This window comes from Paroedura picta, chromosome 9 (assembly GCF_049243985.1).
Source record: "Paroedura picta isolate Pp20150507F chromosome 9, Ppicta_v3.0, whole genome shotgun sequence".
NCBI lineage: Eukaryota > Metazoa > Chordata > Lepidosauria > Squamata > Gekkonidae > Paroedura > Paroedura picta.
In genome coordinates, this window is record NC_135377.1 from 47,608,956 (window position 1) to 47,624,957 (window position 16,002).

General features: G+C 42.8%; 1 protein-coding gene across 10 annotated transcripts in view; it reads right to left on the reverse strand.

Moving 5' to 3' along the window:
• Window positions 1-16,002, reverse strand: part of DLGAP1 (DLG associated protein 1) — a 338,129-nt gene that overhangs the window by 264,195 nt on the left and 57,932 nt on the right. For all 10 annotated transcript variants that reach the window (XM_077352686.1, XM_077352684.1, XM_077352681.1 and 7 more), the window contains one exon: window positions 822-972. The gene's annotated coding sequence lies outside the window, so the exon portion shown is untranslated. The remainder of the gene's footprint in view (window positions 1-821; window positions 973-16,002) is intronic.

Below are 16,002 nucleotides of genomic sequence, written 5' to 3' on the forward strand. Positions count from 1 at the left end.
TATAACTTTTCTGCACAGTTAAAGCAGTGCTATTATGTATGTCATAGATATTATGGAAGAACTGAGTTGCAGCAGTTGTCCATTAAATTTATCTGCTGACCAATATGTTCAGGATAAGACCCAATTAAACTGACTTCATGATGTATAGACACCCAGGCTATTTTTTTGAGAAATTCCACAGGAAAAAATAGTAATTTTATTAACGATCCAATCAATCTGCCAAGTGAATATCAGGGCATTATGTCTGAGGCACAGACCTCCAAATAAAAACAACCTAAACATCATAATGTACACCACAGCTGAACATCAGTACGTTTATATATTGCAAGTTTATAGGAATATATAATCAACAGTAGGAGTTCAAGAATGCTTTAGTCTCTTATGACACCTCTTAGGAAAACTATATATCACAGTAAAGCAATACCTTTTCTTCCCAAATAATACTTGTGTAATTTTGTTTTAAAGAAAGCAAAAATGCTACACTCCAGTAAAATGTACATGATCCAAAATCCAAAAATTCATTTAGTTACTGGAAAATGACTTTTACAGCCATTGTATGATACTGATCAAAATATTTTTCTGTTTGCCTTCTTTTAAGAATAACGGAATTAAGGATAGTACTATTGTTGCAAGGCGTATAAACATGCAAGATTAGGAAAATCTCTCCGGGATTATCATTCTGGCATTAATTATTCTACCTATACATTCTTTCAAATGTAAATGCTAACAATTTATGCAAAATTTTCACAGACTGGGATGGAGGGAATTGGATGTTAAGTGCAGGTTTAAAAAACTCTGGCCATCTGCTAAAGTTACATTACTTTTCATGATGTTTCCACTGCAGGCTTTTTCCTCAAGAAGTTTGAACAGATGGTTGAATCACTATTGTCTACTTGCTTGTATCCGTGAAGATAATAAACAGACTTTTCAAATCCTCAGCAACATGGCCTTGGGCTTTCTGTACTGGTTTGTCTGTAAAAAAGAAATTTCAAATAAACATCTTTGGAATTTCATATCAAATTCAAAAATGACAGACATGAGCAAAGTAAATAGCAATTTTACCAATATTGTAATTCTCTTAGTTATAATTCTCTTAGTTAGCAGGGCCTGCAAAAAGGAGCTCCTCCACAAGGCATTTGGCCAGACGTAATCAATCAGCGACCAAGGGCCCCTGCTCCCCCCCCCTCAGAATCCCATCAATAAGCCCTGGACCTGTTTGTATTACTATATTGTTTACTGTTATACTGTGTTGTTATTTGGTTACAATTATTAGTTATCAGTTATACATGTTCTACAGAATGTTTTATGTATTGTTTTCTGTTATAATGTAAACCGCCCTGAGCCTCCGGGGAGGGCGGTATAGAAGTATGATAAATAAATAAATAAATAAATAAATAAATAAATAAATAATGAACATATTCATATGTGTTTGTGCAAGGTCATTTTAGTAAAATATTTATAGTCACACACCAAAGTTCAATGCTAAAATGTCTCCTGGTCTACCAGATTTTACATGGAGCCTATCTACCACCTTTTAGCAAACTGTATTAAAAAGAAAATGGATAAATGGATAACACAAAAAGAAACAAAAGTAATGTACTTAATGGAGGGACTAGTAGCTCTGACTGTGATAAATTTTACAAAAATATGCCACCATGCATACACCATGCTCCTCCACCAGGCATTTGGTTGAGGTCGACCAAACCACCGCTTCCAGTTGGCCCTCAAGCTCCCCCCCTCTACGACCAACATTAATCGGTTGCCCACAGGGTTCAGTAAGAGTTGAGCTGAGGCTCTTACAATTTCTATTTTATGTATCATTGTTATTATCATGTTAAATTATTATTGTTATAATATTCTGCTGTTATTGTTACCTGTTACCATGTGTTAATTGTATCCTCCCTGTTTTCTGTAAACCGCCCTGAGCCCTCGGGGAGGGCGGTATATAAATATAATAAATATAATAAATAAATAAAATATAAAGCCAAACAGAGGTACATATATACCAGGAATCTTCACTACCAGATATTAGGATGGTTGTTAGAGTAAACATGTCTCTCCCATTTCAGAAAGCCTCACATCAGTTACACTTGAAGTCTGTTGTTTTTCAGGTGGTTCCCAAAGATATGCTTGGGGTGGTGAGAAGAAAATGTAGTATCTCTTAGGAACAGTCAGTGGAGGCCCAGGGTCATGGGAGTAGCCCATACAGTGTTTTTCCACCTGTGCCAAACAAGGCTACTAGTGCCCTACCTGTCTTCAGACCACTTGGCCACAGTGATGTATGCAACTGTCACCTCCAGGCTTGACTTCTATAATTCACACTGTGCAAGCCTACCCTTGGCCATGATCCGGAAATTGCAGCTGGTGCAAAATGCAGCCTCTGTGTCCTCCCAGGAACACTTTGGAGGGTCCATATCCAGTTTGTGTTGAGGCAGCTAAATTGGCTGTCCTTTTGGTCTTGGCCCTGACCAGGTGGAATGAGCCAGGACAGCTGCAGGCCCCGATGGAACTTCCCCAGTTCTGCAGAGCCTGCAAAAAGGATATCTTCTGTCGAGTCTATGGATGAGGCCAGGGCAATTAAATCTGCCCCCCCCAGAGCAGAACAGATCGGCACTCCCCCATGTGGTTACCCTCCCTGAGAGAAGGTGGACGTTGTTCAATCTGAGAGGTGGGAAGGTTGGCTTCTGCCACTTGGAGGGTGTTTAATGGGGATTTTAACAGGGTTTTACTGTGAGCTTTTGTTTGTTAACTGTCACAAACCATCAGGTATGGGAGTGGTGGGTTATTACGTACAATAATAAATAATAAAATGAATTTCAGAAATAAACACCTATATTATGCGTAAAGGTACAAAAAAACCCAAATATGGTAGCAAAGAGCTTCATGACTATTCCAAAATTCATTTGGAGTAGTCATCTAGGAAATCATTCAATAAGTAGAAAAGAAAAATTTATTTCATGCCTGCTTGCCTAAATACTATCAGTACATATACAAATACAACCTATATAATAAGTTGGTTGCCCATTATTTAAAATGCTTATTCTCAACAGTATGTTGCTTTAACTAGCTTACTGCAGGGGTGTGAGGAGTCTGATTACATTTAGCTGGTACATATGCAGTTTGGGTAGTTACTGACCTGGAGCCAGACATCCGGGAATGTGAAGTCAAATGGGCCTTAGGAAGTCTGAACAACAATAAAGCTAGTGGTGGTGACAGCATTCCAGTTGAACTATTCAAAATATTAAAGGACGATGCAGTAAAAGTGCTACACTCAATATGCCAGCAAATTTGGAAAACTCAGCAATGGCCACAGGATTGGAAAAGGTCAGTTTACATTCCAATCCCAAAGAAGGGCAATGCCAAAGAATGTTCAAACTACCGCACCATTGCACTCATTTCTCATGCTAGCAAAGTTATGCTCAAAATCCTACAAGCTAGGCTCCAGCAATATGTGGACCGAGAACTTCCAGAAGTACAGGCAGGATTTCCAAGAGGTAGAGGAACTAGAGATCAAATTGCCAACATACGCTGGATCATGGAAAAAGCTAGGGAGTTCCAGAAGAACATCTACTTCTGCTTCATTGACTATGCTAAAGCCTTTGATTGTGTGGAGCACAACAAATTGTGGCAAGTTCTTAAAGAGATGGGAATACCAGAGCATCTTATTTGTCTCTTGAGAAATTTATATGCAGGTCAAGAAGCAACAGTGAGAACTGAACATGGAATCACGGATTGGTTCAAAATTGAGAAAGGAGTTCGGCAAGGCTGTATACTGTCGCCTTGCCTATTTAACTTGTATGCGGAGCACATCATGAGAAAGGCGGGATTAGAGGAGTCACAAATTGGGATCAAGATTGCAGGGAGAAATATCAACAACCTCAGATATGCAGATGATACCACTCTAATGGCAGAAAGTGAAGAGGAACTAAAGAGCCTGTTGATGCGGGTGAAGGAGGAGAGTGCAAAAGTTGGCTTGAAACTCAACATCAAGAAAACAAAGATCATGGCAGCCGGCCCTCTCAATTCCTGGCAAATAGATGGGGAAGAAATGGAGATAGTAACAGATTTTATTTTCCTCGGCTCCAAGATCACTGCAGATGGGGACTGCAGCAAAGAAATTAAAAGACGCTTGCTCCTAGGGAGGAAAGCTATGGCAAATCTAGACAGCATCCTAAAAAGCAGAGACATCACCCTACCAACAAAAGTGCGTTTAGTCAAAGCTATGGTATTCCCAGTTGCAATGTATGGCTGCGAAAGTTGGACCATAAGGAAGGCCGAGCGTCAAAGAATTGAGGCTTTTGAACTCTGGTGCTGGAGAAGACTCTTGCGAGTCCCTTGGACTGCAAGGCGAACAAACCGGTCAGTCCTAGAGGAGATCAGCCCTGACTGCTCTTTAGAAGGCCAGATCCTGAAGATGAAACTCAAATACTTTGGCCACCTCATGAGAAGGAAGGACTCCCTGGAGAAGAGCCTAATGCTGGGAGCGATCGAGGGCAAAAGAAGAAGGGGACGACAGAGAATGAGGTGGATGGATGGAGTCACTGAAGCAGTAGGTGCAAACTTAAAAGGACTCCAGGGAATGGTAGAGGACAGGAAGGCCTGGAGGATCATTGTCCATGGGGTCGCGATGGGTCGGACATGACTTCGCACATAACAACAACAACAACATGCAGTTTGAGTTCCCTTCTGAAATTATTCCTGCATTAAACTTATAAGATTATTTCTAGTAGCATCCTAAATCCATGAGAGGGACATGGTCTACTTCATAGTACACAGTCAGAGTTTCTATTTTGAGATACTGTTTTTTAAAAAATTTCTAATATTATACTGTTGTAAAGAGCACACTATTCATTGTAGACTTAAGACAGCTTCACACATTGCACTGACTCATGCATATACTTCCATTTCTTGACATGACAGGTAAAGGTGGAACTCATGAATCTCCTTTTGTGTGTGCTCTGCAAACAGCGAGTGCGCGCTGCGGAGGGGAGGGAGGTGCGCCTGCTAGTGCACCGGCGCCCATATTTCCCTTCCTCCCGCCGTGGCCTGGTACCGAGGCCTCCACGGCCCGGTGGTTGGGAAAGACCGATATAGAGGATTGCAGTCCTGCATTTTAAAATTACCATATTTATGTTGAAATACTGTTATTTCAAGATAATATTAAACTATGCAAGTAGGAAACAATTAATTAGAAATTAAATCTGCTACTTTCAATTTTCAGTTGTTTTCTAATTACAGTTGATCTCTCCAAATCCTAGAATTAAATCCACTTTCAGACTGACTCCCTTGATTAAGAGCTGTATAATGTTGTCTCTCTGTGTTACATTTCTTTGAAGCAAACCCCACCACCACCCATGCTGGCAATTCCAGCACCTAAAGGTCACCATCCTTGTTCCTGCCACAAATACTGCAAACACATTCAGTCATTTTAAGACATCATTTCTTATCCATGATCAGCTGTGAAATACATAGAATATTCTGACAAATTAGTCACAGGATACCCACACTGATTGGGGAAAAATATAATGAGATTCTACAAATCTTTTAATGTCTGCTTTTCTTGGTGAACGCACCTCAGTGTGTATGTAAGCACAAAAAAAAGTAGGGTCATTACTATTATAATTTCTGTACTGTTAGCTTCTTCCTGTTGGAAGCAGTGAATATATATTTCTGCATGTCTTGAATCAAGGCTGTGATGTACTGGGAATACATTCCAGATAAGGAATGAATACTTAAGTTTGTTAGAATGTAAATTTTTCAAATGTGCTCCATGTTTTGAGCTCTTAAAAAACCACTGTTTCAGACTGTGGCCAGGAGCAGATATGCTCCCACACTGAGCAGAAGTGGAGAGAAAACAATTCTTCTCCACCAGGAAGGACTAGTGACCTCTCAGCCAGGGTCATGAAGCACTTTTCCTTCTCTGGAAGGACACAGACTGATACTGGTGGTGAAGAGATTACTGCTATGGTGCCTGGTGTTGCTGAAAATGCTGAATACAGAGAGACGAAATAGTGCTACCGTCTGAAACCCAGATTTCAGGCAATGCAGGTTCAGCACCTCACTTATCCCAGGAAGGGTGGTTAACAGAATCAAAGGCCATAAGAATTAACAGGGTCATACTTTCATAGTCCTCCCAGCTCAAGTAGAGCCACTAAATCCAGTTTATGCAACAAAACCACAAAGATAGCATTACAAGGAAATGTATCTATGCTATTTGAATCAAGACAGTGTTCAGTCTTGCCAAGTATTATTGGCGATGCCTAAGACCAAGTCAATGACTTTCTACAACTACAGCCATGTGCTCCGTCACTGAGCCACACCCCATCCATTCACAATGTCTGCAAATATAATTAAATGTCCCAAATGGCATTTGCACAGTGAAAAAAGAAAAAAAAACAGATTTTTAAATAGCATACACTTTACTTTAAACTCAGTCTTTATTTCTCCATATCCCATACCACCATAGTGAATGGTGAGATGGAACAAATGTGATGAATGCCCAAGGCTCATTCAAGTTTCCAATCAACAGCTCCTTTCTGCTGCAAAGCCTATGAGTCATTCCTCACTCAATACATTCTGAGAGAAATGAACAGCTCAACCAAATTTGGGCAGAGGTCCAGCACCTCCATCTTATCTTTATTTCAATTCCCTCCTCAGCATCCTGTTTCCTCCAATGATCCTTATCAAGTAATCCAATTTGCTTGACATTTCCTAGGGTCCCAACTTTCCTAAACCTAGACTCTTATCTCAGATGTTTGCTTTTCATAATTCCCTGTGCTCAAGTCACTTCTGTTTTTATGTATACAATACTCAAAATCCACAGTTCCCATTCATATTTCTACCACTCCAGTCCCCATCTTATTTTTCTCAAGGGCTCTCAGTATTTGGATTTTTTTACATGTCTATGGACTAAAAACTTTTTGCAACTTTTGCAATGAGCATAAAAATACTATGACAGTTCCTAAAATGAATCCCCTTTCATGCTGTCACTTCACCAGATACCACTCCAGGATTTGTTACTTTCCCATCACTCCAGTGCACCAGGGATACCAGCAGAAATAATGGTCTGGAATAGAATTGGGTTCTGTCACTATAACTATAGTGTGATATACAGCTGACAGAGGCAGGTTTTCCTCCCCTTTTAAAAAGAGAGCAACTATTGGATACATACTATGGAAAGTCCTTCTCCCCTAAGGTGTAAAGAAGACATCACTCAAGGTGATTTCCACTGCTCTTCAAGGAAGGCACGAACTTCCAAACGTTATCCTTTGACCACAAGGTTGTGGTCACCCAGCTTCAGTTTGACCAGTGCTTACCTGGTCCTGGTTCTCATACAAACTCAACTGAGCTTAGTGTGTAACTTGTAATGCTTAAAGGATATAGAGGACCATGTGGCGGCTCTGCAGATTCTATGGAGGCCCTGCTTTTTAGAGCCCCATTTGTGGTAGCACTTCTTACTGAGTGTGCTGTAATTCTTGGAGGTGGTTCCAATTTCTGTGCTTTGTAGGATTCTACAGTAGCCGCTTATTGCATTGTTGTACATTTTCATCCCATTGTTGGGTGGTGAGACTGATATGAACATTGAGTCCCTTATGTTTTCCGTTCTGATCAGGTATGCTTTTAGTGATCGCCTAACACAGCGGTTCTCAACCCAGGGGTTGCGACCCCCCTAAGGGGTCGTTTGGCCTTTCCCAGGGGGTCGCGGCAGCATAGCCAGCGCCATGGTGCTGCCATCTATCCTGTGACGCTGGCCTCCTCAGTGCTGCCTCGGTAAGCTTTGAGGCAGTGCAGAGGAGGCCAGCGCCATGCCACCGCTGCTCTGGCTGCCTCCACTGCCGCTCCACACCCCCTACAGCAAGAGCGATGGTGGCGTCAGCACATGCGCGCTGCCGCATGTGCGCACGCGCACCACTGTGTCTGCACACGCACGCTGCACACAGATGTGAACATGCACACCACTGCCCTGCCCCTGATATAGGGGTCTCGGGGCAGTGGTGGTTGAGAACCACTATTCTACCATATAACCTCCTTTGAATATATTGGTTTCAGGCAAAATGAAGGCAGAATAATTGCTTGGTTCAGGTGAAATGGTGATGCTACCTTTGGGTGAAATGATGGGTCTGTTCTCAGGACCACTTTTTGTTTATGGGATTTGCATAATTTTTTCTTTACTGATAATGCTAACAATTCCAAATTTCATCTCGCTGACATCACTGCCACTAGGAATACAGTTTTCATCCTTAAATATTTCAACATTTATTCCATTATTGACTCAAAGGGAGGTTTTGTGGGGCCTGTCAAGACTTTGTTCAACAACAGAAAAAAGAACCTATCCTAGGCTACAATAAATAATTTCACAATGAATGCAACAAACGTGTCTAATCTCTTCTTTTTATACAACCAAAAGGGCCTCTAGATTATAACCGTTTTCAAGTAAGTTTTCATCAGTGGTTGTTTTTTGTTTGCTAATGAAGTCCTTCAATAGGATCAATTCTTCTTGGCAGGATTTAAATAATATATATGTGACTTTTGGCTCACAGGTACGGGGCAGTCTAGTCAAAAGACTTTTGACTAGACTGCCCCGTACCTGTGAGCCAAAGGCCACAAAAAGACTTTTGACTAGACTGCCCCGTACCTGTGAGCCAAAGGCCACAAAAAGACTTTTGACATACGCAGCCTGATCTCACACACTTTCAATTCCAAGCTTCTAAGGCAGTTTACATAATAATTTTTTTAATCACAAGTAATAAAAAACAGTTTAAAATAACCTCTGCCAAAAACAGTAGCTAGCAAATGGAGACCTAGAACTATCAAAAGCCATTAGCAGAAAGATAAAGGTAAAGGTACCCCCTGTGCAAGCACCGAGTCATGTCTGACCCTTGGGGTGATGCCCTCCAGTGTTTTCATGGCAGACTCAATACGGGGTGGTTTGCCAGTGCCTTTCCCAGTCATTACCGTTTTACCCCCGCCCCAGTAAGCTGGGTACTCATTTTACCGACCTCGGAAGGATGGAAGGCTGAGTCAACCTTGAGCCGGCTGCTGGGATCGAACTCCCAGCCTCATGGTCAGAGCTTCAGACAGCGTGTCAGCTGCCTTACCACTCTGTGCCACAAGAGGCTCTTTAGGAGAAAGATATCCCCCCTCAAATAAACACAAAGACAAAAAACAAAACAAAATAGAAATAACAAAATTAACCTTCCAAAGCCAGAGTGTTCAGAAAAGTTTTACCATAACGATCAAAGCTAGCAAGGCCAGATATCACACTAGTAGCTGTAAAGAACAAGTAATAAGAGAAATTATTTGGCATCTAAGACCTTTATCTGCCAGCCTTTTCCTTGGGCATGCAGCATTATAAATTTGGCTTCAGGATGTCAAATATAATGTATTATTAAGAAAGATTGTTAAACAAGAGACAACATAAATTATATTTCTGGAAGAAACGTAAAAACAAAGCTGAACCCTTTATAAAGCTGATGGGAGAACTATCTTACACCAATCACTTTGAGACAGGAACTGTATCTCCCAGTATTTTTACCATCCAACAATCTTTCACAGTTACAAATAAAATATGTAAATGTTTAGACACTGACTGTGCAATTGAAAGCAGAATAACACCATTCTATAGATGACACTGATTTTTTTAAAGGATATAATTATATTTTTAAAAGGGTATAAATATAATTTTTAAAAGCTATTCCATGGTATACATTTTTTCTGTTCAGTATATTATCTACACAGTAGATCAAAATATCCATGTCTCATAAACCTCCTCTTGCCTGGCCACCTCCCACCATTATATCCACCATATCCCCCAATGGTTGGGATCCCTGTCCTCAGTGGGCCTTCCCCACTTTCATCACCATCCCCAATATCAGTCTGGGATTGTGCACAAAAATCAGTTGTCATCACCAGCTGTCCTAATGTGAGTCTTAACTGCCAGTCTATTCTTATCCCTAGTCTTAACACCGCCCGTGGCGCCACAGGTGCCACGGACTAAATAAAGCTCTAAGACGTTCTGAGGCGGGATGTGTCCGGGATGAGGAAGGGTCCAGATTGGACCCTTCCTCTGCACAGACAATCGGAGGGACCAATCGGCAGGCGCTTTGCGCCTGCCGATTGGTCCCTCCGATTCCCAGCCCCATGCAACTGCGAGCCGCGCGAAGCGCGGCTCGCAGTTGTTCCTAGCACCTCCGACGCGTCAGGCTGCCCGATCGCCTTCCCCGGGGCCTGGTGAGGTTTTCCTCAGATCGGAGGGGGGAGGAGGAAAAAAGCTCCCCAAGCACCGGGGAAGGCGATCCGCGGCTCGCAGAGCCGTGGATCGCCTTCCCCAGTGCTTGGGGAGCTTTTTCCGAGAGGGGGGGGAGGAAAAAAGCTCCCCAAGCAACGGGGAAGGCGATCCGCGGCTCGCAGAGCCGTGGATCGCCTTCCCCGGTGCTTGGGGAGCTTTTTCCGAGAGGGGGGGAGGAAAAAAGCTCCCCAAGCACCGGGGAAGGCGATCCGCGGCTCTGCGAGCCGCGGATCGCCTTCCCCGGTGCTTGGGGAGCTTTTTTCCTCCCCCCCCTCTCGGAAAATGCTCCCCAAGCACCGGGGAAGCATTTTTATGGAAACCAAAATGTCTTTTCTTGAACTTTCTAAAAGACTCTTTAGCTTTCCAATTTTTAACCTACAGTTCCAAAGCAGGGTTGCCAAAAGATTGGGAAAAAGAGAGTCCAGTTTTCTCTTCTGCCTTTAACAGCACCTTGATCTGAAGAAATCAGCAGGTGATGCTTCAGATGGCAAAGGAAGAAACTTAAAACTGTATTGCCCATAAATGTCTAAACCTCAAGTTGCTGTTACACAGAAGCAGGATAAGGATCTATTTGCATGCAGGGAAGGAGTCACCTGCCGATTAAAATCAACAGAGAGGTGGTGTGCTTAACCTTGGGGCTAGGTCAGTCTTACTGAGGCTGTAATCTAAGAACCATTTCCTGAGATTAAGCTCCACTGAATAAAATGGGATTTGCTTCCAAGTAGAACTTCAAGTATGCATCTTTGGCAACCCAGCCTCTCTTTACCTGCATTATAGTATGACTGCACAGGATTGCTTCTCTCTAAGACGGACAACTCTTCGTTTTTAAAAAAAATTACCAGCCAATTAGGATATAAATAGAAAATGAGCTGAAATCAACCACTGTCACCAATAATCAGGCTGCATTCCACAACCCGGCTAGGCTGTGTGCAGAACTCCTTCCCCAAAGACAGGAGGGAAGGGCCCTCAGTCCTTGCTGGAATTGTGCATTTGAACTTCAGCCGGACAGAATGCCATTCCCAGGATGAGCTAAGAAAATGGCAGGAGTTTGCAGTAAACTACTTTGTCACTGGCTGTGACATCTTTATGTAGTGGCTGCTGGAGGCGAAGAGCAGTGAGCGGGTGTTTCCATCTGGGAGAGCTTGCTGTCTGGCATGCACCACCCAGGGCAGGCTGGTCCTGAGGCATGCAAGTGGCTGGCTCAATTGTTTGGACAAGCCCTTTGGCTCACCTGTCTGTTGTTTGGCTGCTGCCATTGCCTTCAGCAGTGCCAGGCAGATCATTCTGCCCTTGGTACAACATATGAGGTGACCTCTTTCAAAGCTGTTTGATGGGGCAGGGCCATTGCCTTTGTCGCCCCCCCCCCCCAAGGCTATGGCCCTAATGCCTGCACACTTGCAGTCTAGCACAGTCCCTGCTTTCAGAGCTGTTAACAAGGGCAAGGCATTTGCCTCAGGCACACAAAATTGAAGGGCACAAAAAAAGTATATCATGCCTAAATAAACGTTGTGTTATTAATATTGTTATTTATGCATTTGCCTCTTTAGCGAAATAACTATATTTTCATTGTAGAGGGTGCAATTTATATTCTTTATATTATTCTGGGCACAAAATTAACAAGATATGGCTCTGCCTGCTTCTGTCATCAGATATTTACTGAGCAGAGCCCGGTAGATCCTTCAGAACATAGATTTTCTGAAGGTTTCCTTCCATTTCTTTCAACAATCATGTTGGTTAATGCACAACAGTGTGCGTCTTTCATATGCAAAAGTGGCAATCACTTTTCAAATACTGACTAGAAGATGTCCCTCAATACAAACTAACCCAAGCATCAGCCACAGCATCCTAGCTTAATGATGACTATGCGGTCTCTGATTTTTTTTCCAGGTCCTTAGGACAAAGCAATGAGAGTTGAATTGGCTTAGGGTTCATAAGGTTGATAGAACCGCAGTAAACTCAGAGAAGCCAACAAATCAGTCTATATCATGCCCACAACATAGGGTTGCACCAGTTTTGTTTGACATCTATACATTCGTTAATGATGCAGCTGCACACTCCTTAGCAGCTATGATTTGCATGTAGCCTCCAAGTTGACTGGTAGTAAACAGCTGTGTAACACATCTCGGAGCTGCCAGATCAAACAATGACACATTAACAGCCTCATCCTATGCCTTTGGAGTCAGAAGTAATTCTCAATGAGTTCAGTGGGATCCATTTGCCAGTAAGCACTCATAGGATTCCTTCCTGTATAACTTTTCTTTCATTTACCATTAATGATTGCTTCACATTTTTATAGGCAGCAAGTGCCTGATAATTCTCAAGAGGATTAGACTGAAAGCTTTATGACAGAGACTTAAATTGACACCACCCATTTTCAAGCCCAACATTTTACCCACTGAAACAAATTGCCCTTTATCCCTTTATTATGCTTGGGGAGCTTTTTCCGAGAGGGGGGGGGGAGGAAAAAAGCTCCCCAAGCACCGGGGAAGGCGATCCGCGGCTCGCAGAGCCTGCTAGCGCCCATTGTATTTCGGATACAATGGGCTTTTTTACTAGTTCCTATTATTCCCATTCAGTGCTTCTCAAACTTTTCTATTACTAAGCAACTTTCTGTACCTTTCCTCTACTTCTTCTTCCCTCTCCAATCCTATCTCTAACCCAACCTTTCTCAACTTTTTACCATTGAGAATCCCCTGAAACATTCTTCAGGCTTCCAGAAACCCCAAGAGACCCAATGGTGCAGAATATGGTTGGGAAGCAAAGCTGTGTACAAGGCCAACCAGGGCCCCTACCCTTCCCACACCCTCCAGGCCCATCACTGGCCATTCTGAGAAACATGGGAGGGCCAACATGACCATATATCAGCGGTTCCCAACCTTTTGGGACACATCCGGGCGTGGGGAAGAGCTGGCGGCCCGGGCACCACGCGTGCGCACTTTTGCCACCAGGGGTGCTAACACGCACGCGCAGCAGCTCCGCGCATGTGCGTTTGTGTCCACCGACATGCCGGCAGCTGCGCCTACCTCTTCCCCCCCCCTCACAGCAAGAAGCTAGCCGGGCTGCTTCACTCACGGCTGCTTTTAGCGCCGCTTCGCTCGTGGCCTGGTGAGCTTCTCGCCTCGGGGGGCGGAGAGGCAGGCATGGCCAGCGGTGGCCCATTAACGAGGCCTTTGCGGCCTGGTACCGGGCCACGGACCGGGGGTTGATGACCTCCGCCATATATGATATGCTACCTGGTAAATGTTTAACATATTAAAATGTATATAAAATTAACTCCCACCCATTCAGGAAATCCAGGGTAATCATGAAATCCCAGGGTTTCATGTAACCCTGGTTGAAAGAGTGTGCTCTAACCACTTAATAAATTCACACTTTCTTTCACCTTCTAACTTTTACTAAATTACATTATCCATAGTTATGTTTAACTTAAATTAATAGCTTAATTTTATTTCTTCATTGATCCTGGCCTGGAGTCACTCACAACTTAAAAATTTACAAGGCATGAAACACCAAAATACAGATCAGGACAGAAAAATTAGTGGAAGGTAATCATACATATATAATCACAACTTCACAGAGGTCCTTGAAAGGTCTCTTTAATCTCTTGACAAGAAATATATTTCAGTGCAAGGAAGAGTACCCTATAAAACTCTGTATTAAAATCCTGCTACCATAATTACATCAGTTTTAATGGCCACTTATTTCAAAACCATCTAAGATCTGTAACCAAGGGAATTGTATGTTATTGTTTGGAAGGGAGAAGCGGAACAAAGGGTTTAAAGGGCTACCAGCCATTTAAACAACAGTTAACAGGTCCTCCTGTCTTCTGTCAGACTGCAGTGGCTGGCAACCATTTGACCATTGTTACACTTTTCTTACTTTTAAGCAGGAGGGAGCAAAATCAATCACTGAAATGGTTTGCAGACATTTTAGCTTGACACCAGGACAGGTGTGCCAGTCTGCTGTCAGCCTGAAATGGCTGCTAGCCAAACTTCCTAACCATACAAAGGTCCTGGAAATGTTCAGAGGAGGAGCTTTCCCCCAAACTCAGTTCAGGCAGTACAAACTAAGGCATTTTCATGGGATAATTTGATTAATACCCTGGTTCATGTCCATCTCAATTGTTAACTATTATATAGTACTATCCATAGTATACAGATTGCTATAACAATATATTGTGGTTCTTTTAATTAAAAGTACTATTTAACAATACTAATTAATTGTTAATAAATAATTTATCTATAAGCAGTTATAAAGTTACTGTTTGGAAAATAGTAACTAATCTCTTTTTAAATACTTGAAAACATGCAGTTATTTTCTAATAGGCAATGTAAATGGTTCTTGTTCTTTCTAACGTTCTTGAAAAAAATCTTTGTCATTCTCAACACACTCAAGTTTTCTTTAAAAGTATTACAGCAATGCAGCAATAAAATAAGTTACTGGTAAATACACAAGAAGCAGACTAGCATTGTGAACCTTAGGCTGCCTTCTGAGTGTGTTTCCATAGCTCCCTCCTTCCAGTGTAAGAATTACATTTATTCTTGATCCGACTTCAAAAAAATCACACAAAGGTGTGCTAAAGAAGATTAAAATAACCCCTTGTGATATAACCTCCCCCCCCCCAGCACCTATATTTTTGAAAAGGCAAAATTCTGCTCATTTTACAGAAAAAAAGTAATAAGGCCTTTTCAATGATATTCTTCAGAGTACAAAACCTACAGCATGCACACATACAAAATCATGGCAGGCTTATCCTGCAGGAGAAAAATTTGCATGACTCACTGTTTTGGAGGAGCAAAGTGAAACACTTAAATATGTTGAAATACTGTATCTTGCTTTCAGACCTTGCTGGCTTGACTTCTTCCTAATCTGCTCCTGAGCCATAAAAATAGTCCATTAGGCAACTATCCCCCAAGAAAAACTGGAGACAAATGTTTAGAATCAGAGTTACCACAAGTATGAACACCAAACGTAACGGATAAAGACACCAGATGGGTCATTTGTAAAGTGACCAGAGTTCCCTCTCTCTCTCCCTGGCTCACCGTCGCCTCCCGAGTATGGTGGCGGTAGCAGCAGCTGCAGCGCAGCGGCGCCCCCCTCCCTCCCTTCCCTCCACCCCCACCATCGCCACCCGAGCGCGGTGGCGGCAGTATGGTGGCACCCCCTTCCTTCCCTCTCTCCATTCCTGGCTCACCATCGCCTCCCAAGCAACGTGGCAGTGGCTCCCCCTCCCTCACTCCCTAGCTCATCACCACCTCCTGATCGTGGTGGCGCAGCACGCCCTCTCTCCCTTCCCTCCCTCCCGGGCTCACCGTCGCCTCCCAAGTGCGACGGAGGTGGCGGTGGCAGCGGACACCACGGGACATTCAGCCAATGGTCCGGAATGTAGGACTTTTGGTGGAAAGTCCGGACCATCTTGCTGTTTTCGTGACACATGGTCACTATAGTCATTTGCTATGACACAGAAAGAAGCTGTGGAACAAAGAAACTTGAAGGGTTAAAAATTACAAAGAAAAGCATCTAAAAATTGAAATATTAAACTAACAATGAGAGTTCTTTTCTCCTGACCAAATACAGATAAATGGCAAGTTCTTGGCATTTAAGTCTAGCATGGACAGTTCATAGACACTTTGAAGAGGGATTACTTTCGTGGTAAAATACAGTAACACAGTACATCTTACAAATATAGGTCCTTATTTTAAGCTTATGGGCTT